The 23,295-nt window shown below is 38.8% G+C and overlaps 1 protein-coding gene across 1 annotated transcript in view; it reads left to right on the forward strand.

Annotated features, from left to right (window-relative positions):
• The first annotated feature begins 12,461 nt into the window (after positions 1-12,461).
• Positions 12,462-23,295, forward strand: part of STARD13 (StAR related lipid transfer domain containing 13) — a 321,431-nt gene continuing 310,597 nt past the window's right edge. The window contains exon 1 of the mRNA XM_065678399.1: positions 12,462-12,476. The gene's annotated coding sequence lies outside the window, so the exon portion shown is untranslated. The remainder of the gene's footprint in view (positions 12,477-23,295) is intronic.

Consider the following 23,295-nt stretch of genomic DNA (forward strand, 5'->3'; position numbering starts at 1 on the left):
TGACAGCAGAATAAAAAATTAAAATAAATGTATCTCATATAGATTGGCAGCACTGAAGAAGCTGCTTGTTTACAAGAGATGGAAAACCAAGAAATCATTGTACTACAGAGTAATGGTTTATCTTTCAAGCCTTTGTTTAGTCTGGAAAATTAGAATAATAAAAACATCATATAAGTTTTCCATGCAAGAATGAGGCAAACTAAAACCTATAAGAAGATCTGTTTTCACAGCCACTGAAAGCATGTTCTGGAAAAGGCTACAGAGGTAACATGTAATTGGAGGATACATCCTGTCCATCAGTCATTACTGCAAAAGCTTTTGTACACTTGTCCACCTAAAAAGATAAGCAAAGCCCTTTGCTAAAGAAGAGGAAAGGTGAAAAGAAATAGCTGTATTAAAAAAAAAAAAAAGGCAAAAGTATCACCTTGTCGTGCATTCAGGACACTTGGCAGTATTATAAAATGTTCTGATTTAATCGGTACTTCTTCATGTTCCAACTCCTGCTGCTAAGGGCTAGACCCTGCTCAGCTTCCCTGGTCTCTAGTGTGACTGAAGATTGAGAAGATGAGATATGTCTTGCTGTTCTTTGGCCTGTGTGGCCTCAATTGTGCACAGCTGTGCAAACTAAAGACCCTTTTTCTCCTAACATTAAGAGTTGTTCAGCCACACATTTAAGCAAGATTTACAACAGCACAGTTAATCATCATAGAAAAACATGAGGAGACAGTTGAAATTTTTTAAATATCCTGAACATAAATTCAAGAACTGTCGTGGTTTAAAACCGACAGCATCCATCTGGGGACATAGGGAGTTACAGATCCATTCCTCAAATGAACCACAGCTATGCTGAATACATGCCCATTTTCTACTGAAGGCTATGATAAAAACCATAGGCTATTTTCATTTGTAATTTAGGTCTTTCTCCCTGAGATTTACAAGGTCACTGACTAACAGATACAGCCATGTTCTTCAGTTTCTGTGAGCCTGTAGTTTGCAATAACAGAAGAACGGGAACAAAGGAAGCTCTTGGACATCTAGGATTGAATTGTAGACTTGAATTTAAAGGTATCCAAAACTGGCATAGTAAGTTAAGAAACATTAAACATTCTTTTCTGGATGTATTCCAAATAAGGCACACAAGTTCCTTACGGAAAGTAATCATGAAGCTTTTTAAAGAATGACATACTGTTTAGGCTGAGGCAGTTGGGGCTGTTCAGCCTGGAGAAGAGAAGGCTGCATGGAGACCTCATAGCAGCCTTCCAGTACCTGAAGGGGGCCTATAGGGTTGCTGGGGAGGGTCTCTTCGTCAGGGACTGTAGTGACAGGACAAGGGGTAACGGGTTAAAACTTAAACAGGGGAAGTTTAGATTGGATATAAGGAGGAAATTCTTTTCCTGTTAGGGTGGTGAGGCACTGGAATGGGTTGCGCAGGGAGGTTGTGAGTGCTCCATCCCTGGTAGTGTTCAAGGCCAGGTTGGATGAAGCCTTGTGTGGGATGGTTTAGTGTGAGGTGTCCCTGCCTGTGGCAGGGGGGTTGGAACTAGATGATCTTGAGGTCCCTTCCAACCCTAACTATTCTATGATTCTATGATTCTATACTTATATGTATGAATAGATATTGGTGCTTGACCTATAATTAGGAATTAATTTTGTGAAGATGTTGGCATGACATTTTCTGGGAAAGGATAGATGTGGCTGACAAAAGACTATGGATTATTTTGAAATGTGGGGTCTTTGTTTCCTTTTTTTCTAAACTAGAAATTTTTATTCACTTGAGCTACTTTTCCAATGAAAAATTTATGGAAAGTGGTGCTTTTTTGCAGAAAGTCAGGTGAACGTACAAGAAAGAAGTTACATCAGAAAAATCCTGCTTAGGTCTGCTTACAATATTCTAACTAATGCGGCTGAGAGAATAGGTGTTTTCTAGATTTCTGGTAACTTTTTGTTTGATTGAGTTTTTTTAACTTTTCCTCCAGATGATACATAGTACAGGTTCTTTGAATTCATAGACTATTAATAACTGAAATTCAGACACCTCTGAACACATCTTGGTGGATTTCCAAAGACTGCAATAAATGTGCAACATAAAAGTCAGATTTCCATTGTGTTCTTACGAAAAACGTTTCTAGAACCTGATGTTACCATGGGTAATGCTGTGCCACTGGCAGAAGACATTGTTTGTCTCTCATCATGGTTTTTATACATTTACAGAAACTCAAAGGTTCTATAGCACAAACTATGTTTTATGAACACACTAATATTTCTGAGTTTGACTACCGCAGTTTCATCTCTTATAAAAATCATCAAATTATGTTTGCAAGATCTCTTTTATTTAGGCTGCAGCAGTCTTGCTCATGTCTCTTAATTTGTCTTTTCCCTTGTAATTACATTTTGTTGAATCAATGGACATACTGAAGCTTTTGAATTTCATAGTTTCCTCCTGAGACTCTTCATTTTCAGAAGAGCTTTCATTTGAAGTTCAGTTTCAGTTTCGGTATAGTTTGCTAATCTTTCAAATTTTGATGGTTCAGTCATTCAGTAAATGCCTTGGGTGTTTACTCACTTTTACCAGCTAATCTGAGGCCAGCCCTGTTCATATGTAAGTAGGTAGAATCTGCTTACTGAGATGGGAGCAGTTCTCTGTTATCTGTATGAAAAGTAATATAGAGTGTCTGACCAACCACAGTTTATATTCACACATTTTACTTTTCAGTTAAAAGCACAGTGTAAATGTGTTTCTGAGATAAACATACCTGTAACAACAAAACATGCCGTATCATGCTACACTTCCTGGTTTTATACATTAAAATGTCCAATACACAATGACAAAAGAAATCTGGAATAGAAATCTAGTTTGGAAAATGTTTACCACAGATTCATCTGCCTTTAGTAACGGTAGACTTGGACTTGGACTTGTTACACAGCTGTGGACTTGAAAAATGACCACAGGCCAATACCTACTATGAAAAGCTATTAGTACTGATACGTTTTCATCCAGTTGTATTAGTGCTGATATGAATTGGAATAAGCGACAGTCCCAGAGCAACTTGTGCTGAAAAGATTTACCAGCTGAGATTAGATGACTGGCTTCCTATTCTCCGGTATGACAACTCTATAGTGACAGAACTGCTGATTTTTTTATTGTCAGACAAAAAGGTAAACTGTGTCATAAGGTTTTCTGATAATTCCTCTGGTTCTTATCTTTCTTAAGCAATGTCATTTTGAAATTTGTGGGTTTGGTTGAAGTAGGCATTCAGTCAGAATGCAGCATTAAATATTAAACACACCTGGAGGTACAGACTGCTATTGAATTTAAGGAAAATAAGACCATAATAGATTAAGCAAATATTTTGCTTTAGTTTTCTTCATCTCTTTTGTCCTTCCACTTCTTCAGGTATCTGTCTGAATTTACATTTCCCTACAGTGAAGAGAATTCATCTTCAGCTGTGTGAAGGGCCTCTTTTTAAATTTCAGTGCAAGTAGCACTAGATTCGTATGAATAATTCTCTGTATCCATGGCAAAGCTGTTCTCTTGTTACATTTTGCCTTAGGTATCTATCATTTGGAAGAATCGGCTTAAACCATCAGGGTATGCAAGCCTTGAAGAACCAGAAAGTTCATCCTTCAGATATGCAGTTATTAAAATTTATGGATTATTTTCTAGCTGCACATATGTGGTAGCACGGTTTTGTGACAGAGAAACAAGGTACACTTTATAACTTAAAATTATCTAAGCTGTGGCTTAGGTGCCACGGTTGTGGCTATACTTCTTTCTCCCTCCCACAGCCCAACGTTCTGCCCTTTACACTTTCCTGTCACTACGCTTATCTAATTCCATGAAAAGTTGGTGTACTGAGCCAAATAGGCAATAAAAGTAATATTTTTTTTAACCAGTCTAGATCCCTGGCATTTCTCCTATAGAGTCAGCTGGGTGTAGGCAAGACCTTGCTTTTCCCAGGTTCAGTCAGTTTAAAATCTTGTGGAGCCACATTGTCAGAATGGTACATTAGGGCTATTCTTGCTACCCTGTCCTAAACTTCATTTCATCTTTATATAGAGACCTAAGACCACTTTTGATAGTTTTGTAAGTGGCCTCTATTTTATAGCTTCAGATCTGGTTGATGAGGGACCTCCCTGTTTCTTAACAGCTCTTCATTAAGGCAATTCTTTACAGGGATCCTGGGGCTATGAGTAGCATTCAAAGTACATGTGTACAGACTGTCACTTTTGCTGCCTCCTACAAAGCTTTCCTTTCTGGGACCTGTTCTTTTTCTGCTACATTCTCTGCACTTAGGCATCTTTCCTTTTGGCAATTTGCAGTATCTTTGTGTGATAGCTAATTAGAAGTCTGTATCAGAGGTCAGAACTGAGTTGAATTCTTTGTACCTAAAAGATAAGCTAAGAAGCTTGATAGGAATGAGAGAAAGAGCAAGATCAGTGTATCTTACCTTTTTGGATGCCAGCACATTGTTTTGGACCTGGCCAGTGGGTTCAACTTGAGCGCTCTAGACATACTGCATTGCAGATCATGTCTAGAAGGCTACATAAATTTGTACGGTTCTACTTATGCAAGTGTCCTGTACTTGTTAATCACAACAAGCACACGTACTAGTAAATAAAGCCAGAGTGACCATTCTTTGTTAATGAGACCAGCTGTCTCCAAATGCTATGGAAGAAGACACCAACAGGTGTCTCCATGGGGCCTACTGAGAATAGCCCCTGACTTTTGCTACTCCCCAGGGAACACCCAGGCTTCCCTCTAAGTGAATATTCATTGGCCCAAGCCAAAATCATGCCAAGGACCATGTGAACAGTTTAATGATATGGGTCTAGGCCTGTGTGGTTTATCTGTACAGATGTAAACTAAGGCTGTTCATGTGCTGCTGACTCAAACTAGGCTTAGGGACCATTCTCTGGGCCTGAAGCTGAATGATACAGACTTCTGTGTGTCTAGCCTTTATTATTTATATAGTATTATTTAGTTTATATTATTGTTTTAATGCATTTTTTTCTGTTTCTAGTGTCTGATATGTGAGGGCAGAGTTGCATCCCACCAGAGTGAAGTTTTCATAGCACAACAGTGAACATATGTATGCTGGGGAGGGACTCTTCTTCAGGGACTGCAGTGACAGGACAAGGGGTAATGGGTTAAAACTTAGGGGAAGTTTAAATTGGATATAAGGAGGAAATTCTTTCCTGTTAGGGTGGTGAGACACTGGAATGGGTTGCCCAGGGAGGTTGTGAGTGCTCAATCCCTGGCAGTGTTCAAGGCCAGGTTGGATGAAGCCTTGTGTGGGATGGTTTAGTGTGAGGTGTCCCTGCCTATGGCAGGGGGGTTGGAACTAGATGATCTTGAGGTCCTTTCCAACCCTAACTATTCTATGATTCTATGATTCTGTGATTCTATGACATATCCTGGGGTAAGACATAAGTGCATATGGCATGTATTGGAGGATGGAGGGCTTGCTAGGGTAGGGCTGCAGGACCGGGTAAGGTGGAGAAAGCAAGATGTGGTGCAGTCTTTTCCATGCTGCCTGTTAGGAGCAGTCCCTAGTGCATGCCGTTGTCAAGAGCATGCATTGGCCTTGGCTCAGAAAGCATTACTTAGAATGGGCCAAAATTGTGCCAAGGAACATGCTTAGTCTTGGGTAGCATGGATGATCAGTGGTGCTGACACACATTGTTTGGCCTTTCTCACTTACTGATATAAAGAAGCATGAGTATTGTATGATTTTGTGGTCCTAGCTCCAGTACTCACTCCCCAGTCATGCTGACTGCCTTCTGCAAAAACCTTCAGCACAGGAGACTGATTGCTTATGCTGCTTGTGGGAACTAAGGGGCATAAATTCAAAGTAGCACTTGACAGGTTCAAAACAAGGAGAAAAATGTGGTTCTTCACTCAGGGCATAGTTATGCTGTAGAAGTCCTTGCCACAGGGTACTGTGGAGGCTGAAAGTTCATGAGTTCAGGGAGGAGGCTGCATAAACACACAGAAGAAAAATCTCCAGTGTTTACTAACTTTGTGGAAGCTACATCTGGCTCAGAGAGCCCCTAGAATGCAATTATTGGAGGCTGGGAGCATGTCCAGGGAAATTATCATTCTGTATTTTTCCTGCTTTTCTACTTTTCCTGTGCATCTTCTTTGGCTGCTGTGAGAAACAGGATACTGAGCTAGAGTTATCTGGTCCAGCTGCTGTGCTCTCCATATTTGTCTTCAGTCTCATCTCCATCACTGTGCATGAACTTGGATGTACATGTCTGCCTGCAGCTTGGACTGTTCATTTTTTCCCATTGCTTTATGTGGGGATTTAGTTCAGACAGGATCAAGTCGTATATATTTATAAAGGGCCTACAGACGCAGGCTCTTTTGTCATCATAAGCTTCCTGCTTAGCTTAGTAAGCTTGTTATTAGCGTCTATATATCCTCTCTCATTTTTCCACTGAGCCAGAGCAGACTGTTCCTTCTAGGAAGCAGAAATTTGGCTTTTAAGACCATTAGTGCCTCTGCTGGTAAATTGTCCCCAGAAAAAGCTACTGTGATTCTTTAACATTGCAATAAACCCTTCCTTTCTCTCGTACCTTTTCCTGTCAGCACCTTGTTTATCTTTCCCAGAAACTCTGACTTTCTGCTGCTTTGTTGGTACCTGGTGGAAGAAATCTCATGTCTATTTGCATTCTGCAGCAGTGTGCAGTGTCTGAGCAGCAGCATAGTGTCTGCACTTAGTATGTCAGATACGTCATGACTTTTCAGTTTCAGTTCTGTTAGCACTTTTTACCTGCAGGTCCTTCAATCGGCTCATATTCTAGAAAATAGAGCAGTAATTTACTATGACATGACTTCCCCTATTAAAAATGAGTACATCTGTTCACTCAGCTATGGCTTCTTCAGCACCCTCCAGCAGCAACATAATTAGAGCTCTGATTGCAACCTGCTAATGATTCCTTCCCCAAATATCTCCCAATCTAATTTGAAATGCGACATAACAAATGGAGCTAATAAACAGCAAGGAGAGAACATGATAAGGGTAAATGACTTACAGCAATATCGCATATGAAAATTTATTTAAGCATTGATACGATTGTAAACTCACAAGCTTCTATAGTCATTGAAGGAGAAGAGTGTTAGAACAAGGTATCTAAAAGATCAAGGAAAGGTTTTCTTGGATGTTTAAGACTGTGGAAGAAGACAAAGACAAAAGATGTGGAGGCACATGCAGAACCCTATCACTGGGCCTGTCTTGCATATTGTACCTTATCTAAACTTGTTAATACTAAGGATACAAACAGAAAATTTGCTTCTATTTCTAATAGATACTTTTTCTATTTCTAGTAGACATCTTTTTCTATTTCTAGTAGACATTTTAAGTAGACAGTCTTAATTTGGTTCTAGGAGTTATACTATTCTTTCAGAAAACTTGTTTTTATCAAACTTGAGATTATCAAAAAAATTCCAAGACCTTCCCCTGATTTCAGAAGGCAGTTGATCAGCTTTATCTATTGCTACTTGGATACCTATGAAGCCCATACTATTATCAGTAGTCAAAGAGCCTCTGAGGAAGGTCAGATATGTAAGTTTAAAAGATGATTCTACTAAAAATTTTGTACTATTTAAAGCTTTAATTATTAAATCATTATAGAAATGGATATTTTTATCATGGTGAAGAAAATAGTAATTTTGCTGTTGATTTCTGTAGGTTCAGGATTTTGTCTATAATGTATAAAGAAACTTTGATTTAGTAGATTTAAAATTTTATTAATGTCACATTTTATATTCAGTAGCATAGTGGAATACTCATTCTTGGGCATTTAGATGTTCCGCTAAATGTTACAGAAGCACCCAAAGGTAAAGTGGCGTTGCTTTACTCTCCCGTTTTTTAACTTCTGTTTATCATTGAACACCATATGGTGCATGTCCTTGACATCATTCATCATTCATCAACATTCATCAGTATAATGCTTTCTGTTCCCCTGTTGTACATGCTGGTGTCAGTCATCCTGTGATTCAGAATAAAGGTGTTCTCCAAAGTCTGTTTGTTTCCAAATATCAAATACTGTGGATGAATTATTTATGTAAACTTAATTATTTCCTATTAAATTCATGGCTATTTAAATCTTATGCATCAAAGAGTAAGCAGATTGCCAGTAAAGATCAAAAAGAATGTCTTTCTTCACATGCAGTATTGATAGGTGGATGGTTAAGAACAGGGCTTTTTCTTTGTCCTGCAATATCAGATATTGACCAGAGTATGAAACAGGGTTTGATCTGTTGATCTATTGTCTTTCTAATCTAGTATCCTATCTTTCTTAAACCTTGGAATTATTTTGTAAGTAACTAAGAAATACACAGGCATGACAGAATAAATTATTCTGCAATTCATCATCTCTGCATTAGGATTGCCAAGAAGGAGGCCAGATGCAATTAGCAAAAATTACACTTTGTCAGCATTGTAAAAATTACTTACAAACTTATATAGAAATATCTTGAGTGTAATGAGCAGAAGATGAGAGTTAAGGAAATAATAAGGGTTACTTTTCCTATTCAGAAGTAATTGAGATCAGCTCTTGGGCTTTTTATTGTTCTTTTCTAAAGTGTGTTCAATTTAAGTGATGCTTTATTCTTGATCTAGCTGAATGTCATCTTTGATTTTTATGTCATATCAGAAAATCCTGGGGTTTAAAATCTTGAATTAACGATGTATACCCTTAGAAACCTTTTTGCTGTAGATACTCAATATCAGAGAAGTCATATCACTTCTCAGTGAAATATTAACCTGAGGAACCTTTCGATACTGTTCTCTAAAACTTCTTGAAAATCACATAGAAGAGAGAGTGCCTGAGAAAAATTTCTTGAAAAAATCAAAAATTTAGCTTCATTTTTTCAACTTTTGTGGTTATGTAGCATGCTGTGGCTTTCTTCAGATCCTGCTTAGAATCAGTATTATTAATTTGCATTCTGTAATAGTTTATTTGGACTATGATTTTTTTGATACATTTGATAAACTATGTGCAGCTTCACTAGAAAAGGGATTCTTTGTTTTGATAAAAACAAGCATGAAGGTGTAATTTAATGCAAATCTATGTAAATTCAAAGGTTTGTTGTTACAAGCATTCTATGTGTCATTGTAAAGTACAGTAAAATTCCAACTGACTTTGCAGGGAAAAGGAGATGGCTTTGAAAAATTGGGCTCAGACAAGATAGCAAAATCAACATACAGAGATACAGGTGGGAGATTTTTTCCTCCCTTTCTTCCACCAGTTTCCATCCCAGTTCTTTTTCCCTATATCCCAGCATATAATATTGTATTTAATACTTTCTGCTGCTTTCTCTCTGAGGTGGTAGTGTTGTGTTAGCCCCTTGTTGCTTCCCCAGCCTGGCTAGGTTCCATAATTACCAACCTGGGCAACTTGTGAATCCATAAATCCCAAGGCCCTTTGCCTGAAGCTTGGGGACCACACCAATTTCAGTGTCTGGGAAAACCTGGTGCAGCAAGAAAACAAGATGAATTTAGGCCAAATGAAATTTCAGTTTCTAATGTAATTTTGAAAAACTGCTGATATGTACAGTCTCAGGACAAATTAAAACCTCAGCAGGAGTAATACCGTGCTGCGTGAAAAGATTGCAATTGATGCCTCTATTTTTTACTGTAATTGTCTGAGAGCCCCAGGGGAATACCCATCAGACTCTGAAGGAAAGTGTGTTTGTAAGCCCTGTGCCATAAACTGGTGTTTTGAACAGCACAGGGAGTGAAAAAGAAAAATGACACTGCATGAGACCCTCAATGAGATAAACAAATTAGCTCCTTCTGCTATAGTTGCTGCTACTCATATACTCACAGGTTTGGTTTTGTTTAAAAATAATCTAAAATGCCTTTTTTATTTTTAGAAATTAACTGTTGTTTGTAAAAAAATTCAGGAGGTGGATGTTTTAAAACACAGGAATAATATGCAGCATGAGCAGCTTCCTACTGCGGCTTTCAAATTCCTACTGTGGAATTATTCAAATTATAATAAAAACTCAAGTATTAGTACATAGGACAGAATAGCAGATGTCATTGCACTGGCCTGAATCATGAGGTCATATCCTCATAGGTGAAGTGATGCAAATCCGTCTGCAGCTGTGTGTTCCTCTAGTCTCTGCCATTCATTTTGCAAGCCTTGCCTTGCCTCCCCAAGCCAAGCTGAGTAGACCCTCCTTATAATTGTTGAAGGCAGCAAGATGTGAGCTCTTTATGTTGCTTTCCTATATTGCTCTGCTGTCCTCTGTCTGGACTAAGGTATCAGACTAGTAAAATTCAGGGAGGGGTTTGTGATGTGGATTATTGCCAACAACCAGGGGAAGGAGTATATCCAGTTCTTTTTAAAACCACTACAGGGTTGCTGAATTTCAGTAATTTTAAGCTTGCTTGTTCCTGGGTCCTAACCACCCTGAAAAAAATGCAAATAATCTGCTTTGCTATGGTTCTGCTTCTGAGATTAGAATAATCTCATTACAATATGAGTGTAATGATAGTATTGGTGAATAGTGACTGCATTTTAAAGGTTCCAGTGGCACATTGTATTTCCTAGAGCAGCCAGTCCTTCCTAAGTGGGAAAGGTAGGAGTCATACAACAGCCCTCAGAATGCAGAAAGCGAAATAAACTGTATTGCCTACTTATTCCATGTGTCTGGTGAGCTGTCAGGGTCAGATTATTTCCTTATTTAAATCTCAGTGACTACAAATGCTATGTGTAGTGCTTATTAAAAATATAATTGGTACCCTTATGTATAATACATGCTCTGCTGATGGTCCTAGAAAAGAGCTTTCTTCAGGAATGGTTTTTATTTTTCTTCATCACATGGAATCAAATTATATATTTTTGTCAGCTTCTACAGGAGATCTTTGACCTTCTGCTTCATCATTTTAGAGACTTCTGGTTAATAGTAAACAGGATGCCTGCATCTCTCACCCAGGCTCCTTACTTGATTTTTTCCCCTTCAAAACCATCTCATCAATCATACTATTAAAAGAACATTATACAAATAAATGTAAGGAACTGTAATGTAAACTCCCTGCAGTTTGCAGCAAAATCTGGGTTACCTCAGGAATTTGTACAACAGTTTTATTTAAAAAAAAAACAAACCAACAAACAAAAAACCCCAAACAAAACCCCAAACACTGCTCATTGAAAAAATTCCCAAACATTAAGTAGAATAGACTTTCCTATTTTTATATCATTGTAGAAGTATGGCTAGTTTCTAGACCCTGTCAAGGAAATATGATTGTAGCACATAAGTCATCAATAGATGAAGCAGAATCACATCGTCCTTATCTACTGCTATTCTTTAACTATCATTAATACATTTAACTCTTGTATGTGCCTTCAATACAAAAAGCAGCTACAATAGCAAAGTCACCGAGAATCTCTGATGCTTCAGGATATTTCATTTATTGTTTAAAATATATAATCTAGAACCATTATTACAAGTGTATTGCTTGAAATCTATTGAAAAGCACTGGTTGGGGGGGGGGAGGATGTTCAGTATTTTTTAACTCTGTCATGGTGACTGCCAGCTATTCAGGTAGATTTGTCTATGTGCTTGGTCACAGAAACAAAATTGAGCCGCATCTTTTGTACACATCTCATTTAGCTCCTTGTTTTTGTTAGCAATTTGTCAAGTGCTAGAAAGCCAGAAATTTAAAACATGTAGTTACAATTCCTGAAAGCATGTGATGTTTTAAGTTCTCTTTCTTACTTTGGAAATGAGACCTAAGGGATCAGAGCCATATGGATATATCTGAGAATTTTCTTCCAGCTCACTCTTTTTTTAGTTTTGTCACAGAGAAATAACAACCCAGTTCCCTTAAGAGCTGAGTGTGTTTGTTTAGCCAATAATAGTCAAACTCTGAAATACAAAAAGTCATCCTTGTAAATGGTGGCATTTTCACATTCTCCTTATTTCTTGTGGCTTTTCAGGTCAAATGATTAAATCAAATATTAAAAATGGTTTTGTTCCTCCTGTGATAGATTACATGCAAACTGTCGGTGAGATGGCATGGCTAAAATAGCATATATGTGAAGAGGGCAGCTATATTTATGTCACAAGATGATATCGCTGTTTGGGTGTCTGCCACATTCTACAGCACAGACACTTTCTCCACTGCAAGGCTTAGTAATTTGTTTCAATGATGGATCACATATTTGTACCTTATCAAGTTCAGAAAGCCAGAGGCATGAGATAACGCTGGAACAGTTGTATAACAACAGGGTCTACCCACAGTTCTCACGTAGTCCTGCCCAGCTTGATGCTGCTAACCAGGACATTCACTGTTAGGATCTTGAGCTGAAAAGCAAAAAGCGGTCTATGGACCTTGAGTAGAGCTGTTGAGGGCAACTGAAAGTATTGGCTGATTTTGCCTTGGCTTGTTAGTAGCTTTATTCCTTCCTGAAAATGCAAGAAAAGACAAAGTGGTACAACATTCTAAAGGAAATATTCAGTGAGTAACATTCTAAGCCTGAAATCTCTAAGCTTGTGTTTTCAACTGCTTAATGATTATTTTTGTCAAAGACATTTTGAGGGTTGGTCCAGACTATTTTTCTAGCTTTTCGCTTGGCAAGGAAAAGTAATTTTTTGTTTGTGACTCAATTCAGGTTTCTGTTTAGGTCAGCGAGTGGAAAAAGCAGTGATCTGCATACTTCTGTGAACTAATGTTAGGAAAAGAAAAAGGTACAACAGAAGCCTGTTTGGGTCATGGAGCTGGACTAGGAGTGTATCTAGCATTGCCTGTCAGGGTGTAACTTGTGATGCTCTGGGGTCTTGTGCGGATTCATTTAACTGTGAGTCAGGGTGCCAGGGTCTGTGGGTGGAGCACAGCAGGTGTTATTCCTGCAGGGATGTAGGACTTGCATGGACATTTAACCTGGATCTGGGAGCTGAAAACCATTCCCGGATCCGGTAATACAAACACTGAATAGCTGCACTGGATCTAATGATGGTTTAAAAGCTGCTATCTGGAAAAATATTGGAAAAATTGGCTGCCCTGATGACATTATTTCCTCTATAACGCGAGCCAAATTTTGAGAATTAGGATTCAAACCCCTCATGTTGATGAATTTCTTTATACTATTTATTACATTTTTTTCTTATTTCTCCAGATCTATATCTCCCTATACTTCTCTGTACTCTCCAAGGGGCTGTGTTTCTTTGCCCCCCAGCTCTGGGCTCTCCGAATACTTCTCTGTACTCTCCAAGGGGCTGTGTTTCTTTGCCCCAGAGCTCTGGGCTCAGCCCTGTAAGAGGGGAGCAGCCCACGAGGTGGCAGAGCTTGCCTTGGAGAGCAGCAGTTGGTGACAAACCCCTTTATTTGCTAGCAAAGCTCCCTCCCCCGCTGTCTTCGGCTTACTCATTAATTGCAAATGTAGTTTCCTTTTTACAAATAAATCATAATTTCCTTAGATTAATAACGGAAAAGTATTCAGCCAACTGCAGATATGTAAAAAGGGCGGTTTACATTGCCTTTGATTCAAAGGCTCTTCTATCAACAAAATAGGGATTTTTGTCTTTGTTTCCGTCAACAGTTTCAAACCAGTCGAACAAGTTGTAGTTTGCTTAGCCTCATTGTAACTTAACTCAATTTGAGTGTTTGAAAACTTGAAAATGGCAAAACCAACTGAAAAATTTTGTTCAGCCCTTCAGCTTCTGGAATAGTATTGGGATGCTTCAGAAAATATTCTCTAACAAGAAATGTTTGTCACTGTTTAGAACTGATTAAATCTTCATCTGCTCATCACAGAAAAGTGATGTGAGCCTGCTCAATGTAACTTGACCAGTAAAAAAGTTCCAGAGTGTGACTCCATTTAGTTTCGTCCCTTTTCTCTTTTCAACTTCCAGGCATTAAGGGAGAGCAGTTATAATTAATATAAGTCTAATTTAGAGTCAGCAATGTTATTGTATGAGTTAGTAAGAGTGTAATATTCATACTAAATGTGCCAATCCCTATAAGAAAGCTGAACAGGAGTTATTTAAAGAGATTAAATGATGCAGAATAAAGCTTCCAAAAGCTGTAATTGAAAGTGACAGAAACATTAGCTTTGAAACAAGTAACATTTAATCACACAGATTATACAGGAACATAATTTTTATATGTTGTTTTCTTCAATAGAATTTAATTTTAATCTGTTGAGACAGCTCATCATTTTCAGCTGCCTACTGCCAGAAGCCTGTCAGAATATGTAAATGTACAGCTACTGTGAGGAGTGGGACCTGTTCTATCCAACACTGGCCTCAAATTACATGTCTAAAACTCCAGTTGCTCCTGCCTGCACCTGCAGGTTGCAGGTGTAAGTATTTGTCCCACTTCTTCCTTTTTATATACCATTTGAATGGTAGAAGTTCTGAGTCTGGACAAGCAGTGTGGCCCTGGTGAAAGCGTAGTGTTTGTGCAGTCATAAGTAGAAGGTTATTAAGGGGCAAAGGCACGAAGGTAAAAAGCATGAAAAAATCTTTTAAAAAGACCCCATTTTATTTCATTTTCTTGCATGTATACAGGAAACCCAAATGGGCTACAGTTATTTTTATTTATTTTTTTAAATCACAGAAAACTGAAGGCAGAAAAGAATTCATAAGTGAATTGATTAGTCAGGATGCAGAGAGAGTAAATCTCAGTATAGTAATAGGATAATAATAGCTCATCTGGTGTTGCAGAACATATACATTTACTAATGTCCCTGCCTTGACTGATATGAAACAGAGCTCTGTATTTGCAGGACGTGTGCTCAGGAGCAAATGTGACCTTCAGGAGGGCTGATATGAAATGCTTTTGCCTCCTGGGGACTCAGGAGGGCAACAGACAGGAGAAACTCACGTTGCCAGTAACCTGCTGTTTATTGCAGCCAAGAAGTACATGTGAAAGCATGTAAAAAACTCCAAGCATTCTGGATGGTTACAATCAAATATTTTGAGTTTGTTTGCTCTGTTATGAAACTTGTTTGAAACTGAAGCCAGCTGTCTGAAAAAGGGTTTGAACTGCAAGGTTATAGGGAGGTTTCTTTTCTTTTTCTCTGCCAGTGGCTTTCTCTGCTAATATGGAAGTTTAAATAGGTTTCACCTGTGTTTCACTCTAGAGTCCTCACAAAGTCTGAGTTATTTGGAGATGCCTTTTGTTTTAGGGAAGGTCATATAAACAGGTCAGCATGGCCAGATTTTCAGAAAACAAGTACTTTGTACATAGAGTTCATTTTGGCTTATAGTGAGAATATTAAAACAGAAGCAGTTCCAGTATCAAATGCAATCTGGGGCAGATCCTGACTTCTTGAATTTGGAAGAGGCCAGGGTGTCATTGGCAAGTCCCAAGCCATTTTTGTCTTGTGATTAGCTTATAGCTGACCAAAGAACTATGCGAACCTGTTCAAAACCCTAACAAAGTTGATGCCAGCCCCTTGTCTTTGACAGGGTGCACCTGAGCATGGGATCAGGAGATAGGAGCCCTAGTTATGGGCTCACTGTGCCTGGAAAGCTTTCGCACTTCAACTCCTCTCATGGATGAAATCACCCTAACGGGTAAGCTAAGGGATGACAGGGAAAAGACACTTCCACCCTCACTGTTACAGCCAGGCATTGGCAGTGTAAGACCCAGAGGCCAAACACAATAGAGTGCAGGTGGTTGGGGAAGATCTTGAGATATTGCTTCCTTCACTGCTCATACATTTCCTGTTGACATCCCTTCAGATAAGAAAATCAACCCGAGGTGCAAGCCTGGGACCGCAGCAATCTCGCCTCTGCCCCACCGATCGGGCTGCGTTTTGGTCTTCTCCCACAGCACAGATTTGGCACTGCTGGCGATGCACCAGTGGGGCAAAGTTTTAGTAAAGAAACCAAAAGTTCAGAATAAGCAATTTTCTGTATCCAGAGTAGATTATATTATCTTCAGGGCAGGGACTGTCTTACCATGTTTGTTTGCAAATGTTTGATCCATCCACCCTTTGTCAGTAAGAAGTGATAACAGCAAAGAAGGAAACAGACTTCAGAAAAGGCTGCCTGACTAAAAAGAGCAGCCAGAGAGATTAAACCTGCAGACATAGCTTTAATGGTGATACTGTCACTAACAAGAGATGCAAGCTCTCACCAAAGAAGAGTTATTATAATACTCTGTTTATTACAGTGTCAGTACAGGACATGTAGTCATCCTAGTAGAGAGTAACACTTCCTATATTGTACTTAGAATGAGTAATGAATATCGTGTGTGTAATGAATGTATCAGAGCTTTTCAAAGCTGTATCTGGGCAGGCAAGGGGGTTGGCTGCTTCATTCAGCAGGAGACTTCAGCCACTTCCTGCTACTTTGGTGGCAGAGAGCTCCTAGGAGGTTTTCTTTGATTTCAGTTGTATGATTCTTGGCTGGCTGCATAGGGATGCTACTTGCTTAAGGACAAAGCCACTGATGGACAAAAAGCCCAGGATGACTTGTGGGTTCTTAGAGGTGCCACAGAGGTCCCAGTACAATCTTGATTGTCTCCAAGTCAAAATTATGTAGGGGTTTTGAAAAGCTACTGTTGCCCGTTGTACCTCACATTTTTCTTGAGGATGGTTGTTCACATCTACATCTACATCTACATCTACAGCTTCTGAACAACTAACTAGACAGTGGGAGCTTTTATAAAATATAGGGTGTATTTCTATAAAAATCTATCTGAGGTGGTAAAAGACGAGCTGAGGAGAAAAGCTTTATACTCCACTATATCAGTTTTATAGTGGGGCAACTGACCATAAATTCAGTGGATTTTCACCAGCATTAAACTAGAAAAATACAATGGAAAAAAAGGTTAGTCTCAATTCAAAGAGCAATTAAGATCAAGGGTTAGTTTGCTTATTTTGATAATAAAGTAAATACTGTGGGAACATGGAACACTCTTAAATGATTAGGTTAGAAAAATCAGCAAGGCTACTCATACAGAAATATCGATGATAAACTCAGTAACTTTTTCAAAGGCTAAGAGAGTGAAAATTTCTACTATCAGTACTTCATGTTAACAAACGCTGTGGTATGGAATCTGCTATAAATGTTATACGTACAATAAGGGAAGAACAGATGCTTGGTTGTGAAAGGACTCTGTTTTTGTGAAGTGTCATACCTCTAATGCCTCATAGCTGGCTTTTTGTTTTTAATCTTTCTTGTTTCCTGTTTTAAAATACTGACAAACTTTCCTTTCCACATAAACATTTAAGCTTCCATAGCAAAAAACACCCTAGACAAAAAAATAAGCCTTTCCTTTTTCTTTTTTTTTCTGTAAAATCACTTTGTAAACTCTTTCAAAAGCTGGCAATCTAGCAGTTACCCCAGATGTCTTGTTATATCTGCGTAATTAAATTGTACTCTCTGAGCTGTCTTTTTCGTAAGTAAGTTTACAGGAAATGCATCTTCATCCTTGTCTAGCACAATATAAAAATGTTCTGCTGGGAATACAGTTGTATTTATTGATCCTTCAGAATCTGTAATTCCTTTCAAAAGAAATTTAGCTAGCTCTTTTGAGCTTCCACAAACTGATGAAAGCAGAAAACAACAATAATTTGAAAACATACTTCTAGGGAGTTTTATGACTGTAAGATTTGGTACAGGACCTGTAGTAGAAATGTGTTAACCTTGCTACTCACATATTCTTTACAATATTCATTTACAAATGGCTCTCCTACATCCTTTACTTTAGTAAAAAAGAGCCTGATTACAAGATCTCAGAAACTATATGCTGTGTTTAAAGGAATGTATGTCCTAATTGCCAATGTGAAGGATAAAGATCTTCCTCATGAAATATGTGCAATCCCATATTAAAAAGCCAGAGCAACAGAGAATGTAATCACCAAGATTGATTTCTTGAGTGGGTGAGAAAACTATTCCCAACAATCTGCTGGGACATGGTGCTTCTAGCCTCTTCATGTCTCTACGTGTGGACTGTTAGTGGAAACTTCCTGGCTGACCCTGAGTGTCAGATCGTCACCTAGAGCAAGGTTTGTCCACTCTTGGCCACTGCTTTACAGGACCTTAGAGCTGTACTTGGCTTTTTGCTTCCCAGCAGATGCCCCTCACCCAAGCACAATCTCCAGGTAGGTAGGTCGATTTTCTAGCAAGCCCATGCTATCAAGAGTGTCCCTGCTGCTATACCAGCCAGCTGACCCAGGGTCAAGGCTTTTTCCACAGCGCAGGTCCCAAAGCACCTTCAGTGCCTGGCATAGCAGTGAAAGGGGCAGTGTTGCCCACAGGCCACCCACAAGTCATCACCACTCTTCTCTAGTTAAGGCAACCAGCGCATTGTCTGGCCATTGTGACACACCACCCACCCTTTGCAAGGCTGGTACCTTGCAAAAACCAGCCTCACAGGATGGGAATTCCTCATATCGCCTCAGCTGGGCTGAGTTTACTCAAAGGTTTCAGGGTTTGTTTTCCAAAGAGCTTGACACGTAGCTCACGTTGGGTGTGGAAGCCAAATTAAAGCTTCCCATACTCTGGACTAGTATCCTTGCCAACTGAGTGTGGCAAGAAGGAAGAAGAAAGCAGCCTCCCTCTCCTGATGAATGATTTTGCATGGAAACATTACTGAGAACCAAGGGTAGCAGATTTCCAGGACGACATCCAACCAACTGGGCTAGAGATGCATCCTGACACTCACCCTCGTGTTTCCATGTCTATTTAGATATGTCATACAAAACCAACCACGTCCCACAAGAAAGACTAAAGCAGTTCCCACATAAGGATAATCTAGAGGCTTGTAATTAAATTAGACTGCTGACAAATTAAGAACTTTGATATAATCCTCTTGGACAACTCATTTATTTAAGTTTGTGCTGGGATTTCCCAACAGAGTTTTCTTCCATCTGGAGTACATCATGGTTTCCTATGGTTATGCACCAATCCTCCCTGTTGGAGATGCTCCACTTTTGCATTAAGTGCCTAAATATCAAAATAAATGGAAATCAAGAGCACCAGTTTTTTTTTTTTTACCAAACACATAATGGCTTCTTACCCAAATAAAAACATGTTTCTGCGGCACTGACCTCCTGAGTCATCTGGCTGAATGCCCTTAGTTTGTGCAGCTGTGTCCATCACAGAATGACTCTTAACCATGCAAAGAAGTTCAGTGTCTGCTTTGCATTAAAAAACTACATCCGTAGAAGATATTAAACTGCTGTAAGTTCAGTGTATTGTTCTTCCTTAATGCAGAGATTCAGCAATTGTTCCAGTTTTGCTAGTGAAATCAGGAGGTCAACATTTGTATCAGTATTGACTTGTTTTTATCCATCTATACATTTTTCAATATACATATTCATGTGTTGCTCATATTTAAAGATACGTTTCTCTACTATTACTGAGAATGTGACATGGATTACAGCCTGATTTACAACATGATGCCCACTTACTGCTTTTTTCTGTTGCCACAAACCATTTTAAATGATTATGAGATTATTCAGAATATCACAGCTTTTCAAATTTGATTTCCCCCTATACCACTGCAGTAGATTTGTTCCATTCTTCCATTGTTTTTCACATGATAACTCAAAGACTTGGAATGAATGATTTAAATATGAGTCATGTGCATTATGAACTACTCAGTGTATTAAGAACACAGATGTTTACTGCCATAAATTGTTGACATCATTTTGGGATGAACTTTATTATAACCTTGAAATGAGCAAGCTGATGGAGTGTATGAATTGGTGTAGAGTTTTTTACTGTAGCTCTGGAATATCCTTCTCTAAGAAAAGCTGCAGAAGTATTTTAAAAGCAAAAGTTTAAGCTCAAAATTATCTGAAGAATAAACCAGAAAATGTTTTCCATCTGTGATAAGAACTAAATCGGGTTCGTCTGTTTGGTGTATTTACCAGAAGATAAATATGGTCTGAATAGGCTATTGTTAGCAACAAGCTTTGCTTCAAGTCAATGAATAGTTGAGTTGTTATATCATGTACTTTCAGTTCATGAATTGTACATCTGTTCAAGCCTTATCAGACTGAGAGAGTCTGTATAGATACTGCTAGCACTTCTTAGCTCGCATTTTCACTTTTTAAAAAAGAAATTAAATGTAGCATCAGTTGCTAAAGGAGAGAAATCAACATGAGAGGGTAATTAGGGATATATACCAGTCTAGTTTGTCTCAAAACTGTGAATGGCAATAAATACTGCAAGAAAAACTCCCCAAACTCAACTCACTCTGTTTTCTTTAACATAGTAATTATCGAAGCTAACACTAATGGCAAAGCAAAGCAGATTTCAGGAGATTATCAACACCTTTGATCTCTTGATCCACGTATGCAAAATCCTTTGATGCTGGGTGGAAATCCAGCACAAATTAAAGACAGCCTACTTTTCTAAACAACAGAGGCTGATCTAGAAAAGGTCAGGCAAAGAAAATGGATACATACATAAGCCAGCACCATATAAAAAAAAAAAAGTCACATCTTTCTTTAACTGGCTAAATGAACTTTCCTGAGGCTATTTTCTGTTTTGTAATGCTTTAATGAAATATAATGCACAAAAAACTGTGGGTGTAGCATTTTACTTCCTGACTTTGACATTTCTGGTAGGTTATTACTAAATATTTGTGTTAGTGGCCTTAAGAGCTCTAGAAACTGCCACTGGGAGGGAGATACTCACAGAGTTACAATTATTTTGTAGTAGTATTTGAAGTACTGGTGGAAGCTGCAACTTTTAACTATAACTTTAATTTTGACCTCTGTCCCTGCACTTAAAGCCATTTTTCAGGAGGAGACGGCAGTGCCTAGGCACCACTGAGTGGATCATCCGGAACTGTGGGCTTTGGGAGAGTGTGGAGGAGGCTGCTGCTGGACATCTGCCACTGCAGTGGTTTTGAGTTCCTGTATGCAGGCCTGTAGTGGGGAAATAGGCCAAAACAGTGAGAAAAAGTGTGAGGAGGGAACAGCACCATTAAAGTAGATACCTAAAGAAATAAGAACCTTCATTTTACCATGTCTCTCTTCTTGCCTTCTAAAGATGAACATTTTCTGCAGGTTATGTTTTGAGGCATAGCCCTTCTCCTGTGTCTTTGTGCAAAGAAAACATTTGGCCAACTGACATGAGCATGTTTATTCACAGCATTAAAAACTTGTTTAAATTCTCTGTTATGGTTATGCTATTTTTAATCCCATTTCTGCGTTGTGCTCTTCTAGTAGCTGCTATGTTAATTCTGAAAGGGAAAAAAGCTTCAGCCCTAAGGTGGTCAGATGACAGATGCAAACTGCCTTTTTTTTCCCCTATTAGCCTCTGATATCACATACTATGGATCTGCAGGGTGACAAGTCTGCTTGGTCCTTCCCAGCCATAGTGCCAAGATACATACAAAGGTGTGCGACAAGGTTTGTTTTCACTGTAGCCCAGGTTGCTGTATTGCCTGGTGCAATGGCAATCTATAATGACAATGTTTCTCATTTACAGAGAATATTGCCATTCTGTCTCGTGTGTAAAAACATCCTAGCAATGATTTGACACCCATAATGCTGTTTTCAGTATAGGAGCGGGAACCCTTGGTAAGACAGCTATGAGCTAGGATGCTTTTTTAAGGTCTTTCATTCTTAAAAGGCGTGTCCTTCAAAAGTTGTTCTCTTTTAAGAAAATAAGAACTCATAGTTTCAGATTATTCCTTTGATTACAAAACTTCATGCATATTGATGATTTATAAGGCCTCCAAAACTCTCTCAGTGAATGAATGGCAGTACAAACAGTCTCTTCTTTACTTAGCATTGCTGGGAAAGTGGCTGCCAGACCCTGGATTTACAATTATGTGTATTAGGATGAAAAGTCATAAAGGCCCAGATGCACAGGGACCCAAGCCTCATGACATCCAACCTGACTTCCCAGTGGCTGGTTCAGAGGCAGTAATTTGCAGTCCTGATTTACTCACCTAGCTATCCTATAGAGCTGAGGGAAGGCTCCTTTTTACAAGTCACATGGAAAAGGTGAAGGGTAAGGGGTACAAGTTCCTCCTAGGAAGATCCTGGGTACAGGCTAGGCATGCTGTAAACATCCCTGATCTACAAAGGATTTTAGGTATCTGAACAATTAGTTTGAGAATGCCTAAGCACACGGTGAAACAAAATATCTGCTGAGACACTCATCCAAGATAAGAAGGCCTCTGGGAATATGCATTAGAAGTACTTTAGGTGCCTAAATAACTTCACTGATGACAGCTTAGGTGTCTTTCAGGTATGCATGCCACAGGCAGAATTTTTGTGACTCACTCACCTGAATGCAGGTATCTAAACTGTGCTTGAGGTATGCCATAGGTACCTAAAGGCTTTTGGAATCTTTTCCTAAATTATTTTAATTTATAAAAATATCGTTTCCAAAACATGGCAAGGATTCAAATGGTTTCTCATTTTGCTATGTAAATTAGTAGGTGATGTTTTAAAAAATTCATATTGCTTCATGTTCCTAACATAATTACCTGAATAGGATTTAAATTCATCCAGCACTTCCAAAGCTTGCACTGATTTGAGCTGTATGTCGAACAACATGAAAATTTTAAGCCAGTATCTCAGAATGTCTTTCAGTTTGTTTGCCAACCTGTTTCTTTTGCAGACAAGATTCTGAGACCAGATCTCTGTTATCTCAGAATATCATCTCAGATAGCACCTAGGCACTGGTTTGTGTTTTATTTATGACCTTTATGCCTTATTTGCCAGGCAAGCACCCTCAGCTCCTACGAACTCTTTTTTTCAATTCCCCCCAGCAATGGGAATTTAGCTGTAACATGAAAGGCAGCTCTGAGTGAATGTTCTCATTTAGAAAACTTGGAAAGTAGCTTTCTTTTTTCTTTTAAGTGAAGTTTTTTCATTAAGACCTGGAACTTTAACTTGGGGCTGGCAGTTTAATGGTCCTACTAAAGACAGAGCAAAACACAAAGGCTGATCAGCTATGCAGAGCAAGACTGACTATCCAGTCTTTTACTAGAAAACCCAGAAAAGTAAATCCATTGCCCTAGCCTAAGGTTTTACCTGGTTTACAGCAGTCCAATTTAATAAATCCTGTATGCTGTTTTTTCTGTATGGGCATTTAGTTGGTGGCTGTAGCTACAGCCAGGTGATTTATTACTACTTACACCACATCCTTTTGGATGGATGTATAACATTACTTGTACTGGAAGTTGTTCTGCTTCCAGACAGGCACACCAGGAAATATTAGTTGTGCTATATCTTTCACCAGCTCAAATATGAGTGGTACATTATTCCTCATTTTTCTCACTGGTCTTTCATATAGCTAAGGCAGTAAGCAATTAAAAGGGAGCACATCCGGGTTTGCATGATGCTGGCTGT

Source organism: Lathamus discolor, chromosome 4, assembly GCF_037157495.1.
Source record: "Lathamus discolor isolate bLatDis1 chromosome 4, bLatDis1.hap1, whole genome shotgun sequence".
NCBI lineage: Eukaryota > Metazoa > Chordata > Aves > Psittaciformes > Psittacidae > Lathamus > Lathamus discolor.